This window comes from Ambystoma mexicanum, chromosome 2p, assembly GCF_040938575.1.
Source record: "Ambystoma mexicanum isolate Mex_15411 chromosome 2p, UKY_AmexF1_1, whole genome shotgun sequence".
NCBI lineage: Eukaryota > Metazoa > Chordata > Amphibia > Caudata > Ambystomatidae > Ambystoma > Ambystoma mexicanum.
In genome coordinates, this window is record NC_090923.1 from 16,613,382 (window position 1) to 16,620,677 (window position 7,296).

General features: G+C 45.9%; 1 pseudogene; it reads left to right on the forward strand.

Moving 5' to 3' along the window:
• Window positions 1–1,062: 1,062 nt before the first annotated feature.
• LOC138567682 (olfactory receptor 2A12-like) lies at window positions 1,063–1,649 on the forward strand (annotated as a pseudogene).
• Window positions 1,650–7,296: the final 5,647 nt, after the last annotated feature.

A 7,296-nucleotide genomic window follows, 5' to 3' on the forward strand; every position in this document is an offset into this window, starting at 1 on the left:
GAACCTCACATGCACTGCTTTGGACCCAATTGCACCTTTGAGACAACTCAAGCTCTGCACCAAAGAACACGCTACCAACAGGCTCACTCCGAGATCCTCCACTCCAAGCGTCTATTTCACTCTATTGAATGAACATGGCACACTTCATCAAACTCTTTGAAAATCAAGCTGCCTTCCTCTACTTAAGAACCTGCAAGCAACAGAGTAGAAATGCAGATAAAGTGAGGTTCACCTTTCAGGCTGTGTGATGCCCCTATCACATCTAAAGAACTCTAAAATGACTCCCAGTTGGTGAGGGACCATTGTATACTTCCACTTCAAGGAACGTGGCGCTGCTGAAGATCAATTATCTTTCCTAATGTCCTTTGAGCTCTGTATTTTCACTGTATTTTACTTATTAAAACTGTATTTTACTTATTAAAACCGTAAAAACCTCAAAACCCTCCTATTCCGCTAAAGTCCTCCACATGCACATTCAGGCTTGCATTGTAACCACAGCATAGCATAACCTCTAAGCTCAATGTTTATTACCAATGTGAAACGTACTCTGTAACTCGGTTTTCATCTGTAAACATATTCCTATGTTTGTGTTCAAGACTAAGTCTGCTGTAACAGCGCCACGATGCCCCAGGGCAGTTTTGTGCACTTTATAAATGCAAATAAATAAAATAAATAAATAAATAAAATATTTCCAGGGACGTCGCTGGCGATGGCGGACTTGGGAAACTGGATCATGGCAACAGGCTTCATCCTCCTAGGATTCTCTGTCCCTTCAGAGGTGAAGGGTGCCCTGTTTGCTGCTTTCCTGCTGGTTTACTTGCTGACCCTCCTGGGGAACCTGCTCATCACTGCACTGATTATAATCAGCACCAATCTACACACCCCAATATACTTCTTTCTGTTCAACATCTCTTGCCTGGACATTGGCTCAGCTTCTGTCACAGTCCCCAGAATGCTAGGGGCCTCCTTGTACAACGCAACTACATCCCGTTTCAGGAATGCATAGCACAGGTCTTTGGTTTTATTTTTATGGGTACCACAGAACTTTGTCTCCTGACAGCCATGGGCTATGATCGCTACGTCGCCATCTTCCTCCCTCTGAGTTACAGCGTTATCATGAACAGGAGGTGTTGCATCCTGCTGCTGGCCTTTTCTTGGATGGCCAGTTTCCTGTACTCCCTTATTTTATGCCTGCAGGTGGATTGATTACCGTTCTGTGGTGACAACAAGATTGACAATGTTGTGTGTGAAATCCCAAACCTGCAGAAGCTGGCCTGTGCTCACCCTTTGGCCAACCAGATTGTTATCTTTGCATTGGGGGGGGGAGTGTTGCACTGGCCACCTTCTTGGTCATCATCACGTCCTATGTCCACATTATCTGAGTCATCCTAAAGATCCCGTCCACAGAGGGCAGGAAAAAGGTCTTCTCCACCTGCTCTGCCCATCTCGTGGTGCTTGCATTGTTTTATTGGACTGGGGCAGCCACACATTTTAAACCTTCCAGCATCTCATTGAGACATGAGAAACTAGCTTCTCTCTTTTATACAGTCTTTCCACCAATGCTAAACCCAATCATTTATAGTCTGAGGAATGAACAAGTGAAAAAGGCAGCAAGCAAGGTGATGCATCACAGGCAAAGAGTCATGTAGACCTCAGCAATTTCTTGTGTTTAAACCGCAGCCACCTAATTGTATCATCACTCTCTACAAAGAGCAATACACCAGGTCATGTTGCACCCGTCTCTTGCTTGTGTACAAATCCTTAAACGGCATGGTTTTCTTCATACATGTTTACATGTTTTCCATTGCATATTCCATAACGCTCATATATCTCCTCCCACCCTTGCTGGTGACTCTTTATACTGATGCATACCCTTCCATGGTATATCACAACCTCTTCATGTCATAGAGAGTCATCTGCTGCTCTTTCCTCTTGTGGAAATGTTTCATATACAGTCATTCTCATGTATGTGGTGATAGAGGAGCAGTTGTGTGGTTGTACAAGTCTCGAGTCCCTCGCAGAATCCACCAGTATACACTTTCTTTCCCCAAAGATCCCCAGTCACTGATTTTCTCCATCATCTTCAAGCCATTTCTGGAACATCCCCTGACAGGACGCTCAGGTGAATCTGCAGATCATTGACCTTGAGCTTTGCTGTGGTTCCTCAGAGGTTCCTCAAGCATTAACACTTAACTTGACGATGAGCATGAGTTGTAGTTATGGACCAGCCATAAATCTCCTTGTCTGCACAGGCCTCTCATTTGTCACAGCTTCTATTATCCAATTGCTTCGAGTGCTCAGTGTTAAAACGGATTTCTGAACTCTGTCCTGGTGGCGCAGAAGTTCAGAAGGACAACCTAATTACTTGGAACAGGGTAACCTCTGGACATGCCATACCAATCAAGGTAGCGATCGCGGCGGTCAAGACTAGGTCTCAAGAGGGGTGAGGGTGACTGAAAGCCCGCAATGAGCACACAAAGCAAGGACACTTACAAACTACTCCAAACAGGTGTTATATTAAAAATATATACACATTTATTCCAAGGCCTTTAAAACAATGACTGTAGCGAGAAATCACAATACAACACTAGTAAACCAACACATGCCATACCAATACACTATATATACAAATACAAACAAGTCTCAAGCGTTAGATGCCCGAAATGTGTAGTCCACCTAAAAGGGAAGGAAAACAGGCAGTGCGAAATAATGCTTAGACCCAGTCCGCCTTCAGAGGCACCTAACTAAAAGGAAGTCCGAGCCCTACGAAGAGTGGAGCCTTGTGCTCAAAAGTACCTGCACACGCTGGTGGCAACGGGCAAAAGGGGAGTCTCTTCGAGGGAAATCAGGCAGTTCAATTTAGTGCACAAATGAAGAAGAACAGTGTTCCGCGACTCAAGCGCAGCCTCCACTGTGGGCAGAAGCAGAGCGCGAGTACGGAAAGGCGTGCTGTTTTGACACCGCGGGGAAAAGCTATGGGCTCCTGCAGGAGGGCGACCAGTTCCTAGCTATGCTACTCACCGGTCCCCGATGCAAGCAGACCCAGGCTTTGTGTCAGTTTCAGTCACTGGCAGGTTCAGAAGAGCAGGGGACGTCTCGTCGTTGTGTTGAGTCTGCAGCAGCAGAGTTGAGTAAAAGACGTCCCAAATGAAGAAACCCGCACAGTTTGTTAACACAGCAGGGCAACGGAGCGGCCGTGTGTATCTGAGCCAAATGTACACTCCTCACTTCAGACCTGGGAATGCCAAGTGTACGAAGCGTGTGAGAGTGACAAGGACTCGAAATACTACACAACCTGGCGGCGGTTACAGAGCAAGACTCCTGTGTAGGCTGGTCAGTCTGCTGGATGGCCCAGAGACGATTCTGAAGGCTTACGAGCAGGAGATGCTGAAGATGCCGAGAATAGCTGTCCCCGCTATTCCAAGGGTCGAATTACCAGTACAGGCCTTCTGGTTCGATCAAAGGTGAAAAGGGTTTCACAAGGCGACAGCAGTGCAGAGGAGCAGTCCTTCAGCGGGTCACCAGTGATTCCTCGGTTCAGCCTCTTGGTTGCAGGATACTTGGCTCCTGTATTCCTTTGTTCGTGAGAACTCAGGAGATCGACATGGTAGTGGTGTTTCCAGCACCCTCTTATCCACGGTTCCCTTCGCGCCAAAACGGAGGGGACCCAATGGGAGATCCGCTCATCAACACTCACACCATTCGTGGACCTATCACGGACCACGGTGGTCCCAGGCATTCACACCACCCTAAACTCTCTGGCACCCAGAAGGTGTATTGGGACCAGACATCCCAGCCCACATCTTGGAGGCACACACAAGACATGTAGAAGCCCGCGAAAGCATCCGTGTTTCGCTGGAAAGTACATGCCCAAATAAGGAAGGTCCCGGCTCGGCTCGACCTGGGGAAGGTGAAGGGAGCAAGACGGTCAGCGGACAGGACAAAGGAGCCTCGTGGTCTGGCCATTTTGGGAGCCAGGCCACCATTTTGGGTTAAGCGTGAGAAACGCGCTTAGAACGCCAAAAGGAGCTCAAAACACAAGAAACGATCGCTGCCACCATTCCCGTCCGTGAATCACTTGCACCGATCAGTTACAATCCAAAAAGAGTATCTAGGGCCTGTAGAAGGCTAGAGACCCAAGAGAGCAGTAACTTAGCTTACAGTGCCCTCTTGTGTCATGTTGCACGAAAGCCGCAACATGATAAAAGAAACTACGGAAAACAGCGTTTCCCGGTACTGACTGTCTTAAGGGCATGTCAGTTTCCCCGTAAGAAAGGAGCGAAAGCCCAGAGGAGTGCGGCAGAAGGCTGCACTTCTCTGGAAAAGTCAAGAACAAGGTGAAAAACAACAGCAAAGAGTTTAGGGGTTGCCACATGGAAGGAAAATTACCTACAATTACGAAATCTTTCCTAACACTCAGCCCATGTGGTCAATAACCAGTCACTGCACCCTTCATCTGCATTCCTGGTGACCTGCCACGACCTCCAGCCAAGTTTCACTGCTCGGCTTCCATCTCTGCTCCGAGCATTACCTTGTTAACCTATCATTGCTCCGGAATCCCACCACTGAAGAAACCTCCATTCATTTTTAACTCCAATGAACAGCAGTTCAACCTCTTGAACGCCTCTCAGTGGTGTCATCCGCTGACCCGTGTAATCTGGTCCACCCAGTGACTGTGCGACACTGAGTTCAAGGGAGGTGGAAGGTGCTTTTGGGGGTCTACATTAGTCTTAGCCCTATTGTCCCTTCTATCTACTGCACTGAGGGACTCACCTAGATAACACCTACACCACTCCCTGCCCATCCCTTTCCAGAGCAATGCCTCATGTGGATGTCCAGCCTTGTTTTGCACCCTGATGGTTCTGCCCCCTCATCTACTCAGGGTGCCTGATTCTGCATTTGGGGATGCACTTGCAAGGTGGAAGGTGCCATGCCATGCATACACTAGTTAATGTACGTCTACATTATGTCGTGGAAAAATGACTACTTACTGTTCTGGTGGATTGGTGAAGAATAAGTGAATACAAAAAGCCAGACAGTAACAAACCAACGACAGTACAAGCCTTCGACGCAAGTGCGAACCCCTTCTTCCCCTTCTTCCCCTTCTTCCTCCATGCACCACTCACTTATACCCAAAGGAACTCATGCATTTCAATTTTGGAACAGTACAAATAACAAATTCACAGTTGGCACTACAAATCAGCAGTTTATGAACGGAGACGAGAGGTGAGCCTTTACGAGGGTACGAAAGATGTGAGATGTGGAGGAAGATGAGATGGTAAGAGGAAGAGAATTCTAGTGGAATGGAGTGAGAAGATAAAAGGAGTGGAAGAGTGAAGAAGCTCAGGGGGCTTGGCAACAGCAAGACGATAGGTAGACTGGGAGAGAAGAGCATGAGAGGGGGAATAAAAGGAAAGTAGGCAAACAAGATGAGGGGGGCCAAGACCATGGAGACATTCGAAGAAAAATGAAACAGAATGAAACAGAAGACGCAATTCATATGGTAAGATAGAATCAGATTGAAGTGAGGAAGTGATTGAGGCAAAGGAATATAGACCAAAGAGAAAAGAAATGACAGAGTCATAAATTGAAAACAGGGAAGGTAAGACAAACTGCAGGGAGTCCAATCAAGTGGGAAAAACTATAGTCAATACTGGAAAAAAGCAGCAGAGAGAAAAGAAGTTTAAAGGTGTGAGAGGAGAGAAAAGCACAAGTGAAGCGAAGGATAAAAATGAGGAAAATGACAAGTGCACGCAGTAAAAGCGATATGAGAGGAGAAAGAAAGAGAAGAGTCAAAGAGAATCCAAGATTCCGAGCAAGGGAAAGAGGGAGAGCTGTTAAGGGGGAGAGAGAAAAGGAGGCAAGAGGAAGTGGAGGGAGAGTAAGGAAGGAAGAAGAGTTCTTCTGTTTGGAGAGGGGTTAAGGTGAAGAAAACAGGAATGCATCCAGAAGTGAATGGAGAAATAACAGCGGAGACTCCAAAGGGTATCAGAGAACTCTGATGAAGAAGAAAAGATTGTGAATCATCAGCATAAAAGTGCCAGGAAAGATTGAAGGGTGAAATTAGTGGGTAGCGATGAATGGTGGAAAGTGAACACAAGAGGGGCCATGAACAGAACCTTCAGGAATGCAATATAAAAGTGCAAGAGGAAGAGAGAGCTGGCCAGCCAAGGATACAGAGTAGGACCGATCAGAAGGATAAGATTTAAGCCAAGTGAGAGGAGAGCCAGAAATGCTCAAAGAAGAGAGAGGAAAGTAAGATAGGGTGATCCACAGTGTCAAAAGCCACTGAAAGATCAAGTGCAATCAAAATAAAAGAGAGCTTGTGCACGTGCAGAAAAAGGAAAGTCAGAAACATGTAGAAGGGCAGTTTCTGCAGAGCTTTCCGACCTAAAGCCGGATTGGAGTTGGGGGAAAAGGGAGTGAAGATGCAGATAAGAAGAGGTTTTAGAAAGTCTTTGATACCAGCTGCATTCTCGCATGTAAGACAGTCTTATCAGCAAGGACGGCATGAAGTGATACATTTAGCAGAGCTGAAGGAAGAGGAAGGATAGCTCAGGGGCAACTTGTTTGTCTTGTAAGCAAGACAATGCAACGCAACACAGGTTTGAATCCTAACCCCGCCCTTAGAAACCACTCATCGGTATTAATTGCATTATCAAAGAACATTTAGAATTTATTACAGCATGCTTACACTATGATGACCTCCATCTGCTAAAGCCCTTTTCCTAAAAAAAAAATGGTAGCCTAAAACATGCTTACATATGCCAAAAGGGAAACAAGTCAGAAGCGAGAGATGTGGATCCAAGCATAGCTACACACTAGACAAAGATTCTACATTGCAAGGACATGCGCAGTAAGGCCTAAAGCCCCACTGGCAAGAAACAGTTGTTTAAAGAAGGCAGTTTTCAGTTTACAGTACCTAACCAATATTACAAAGCAGCAGTGTGCTAGGGAAGTACATACAATTTTTAATTTCAGACTTTCTCCCACAATTCACTGCAGTCCCATTACATACCTCTTATAAGGAGTACATGGTGGCAACAGTAAAGACAGACACAAGTGACCACAGTTCAAGGGTGTTTATTGAACTTTATAATGGGTGAGATAAACACCTAATCGAAATCTAACTGTACAGATGGGAGCAAGCTACGACCATCAAAGAATAATAAAGCAGTCCAAGTGGCCTGTACTAAAAGAAAAACTATTGCTCATCCTTACCACTAAGTTACAAAAATAAATGGGGAATAATTTTCACCAGAAAAGAAAGAAGCGTTCACAAAATGATAAGTCATT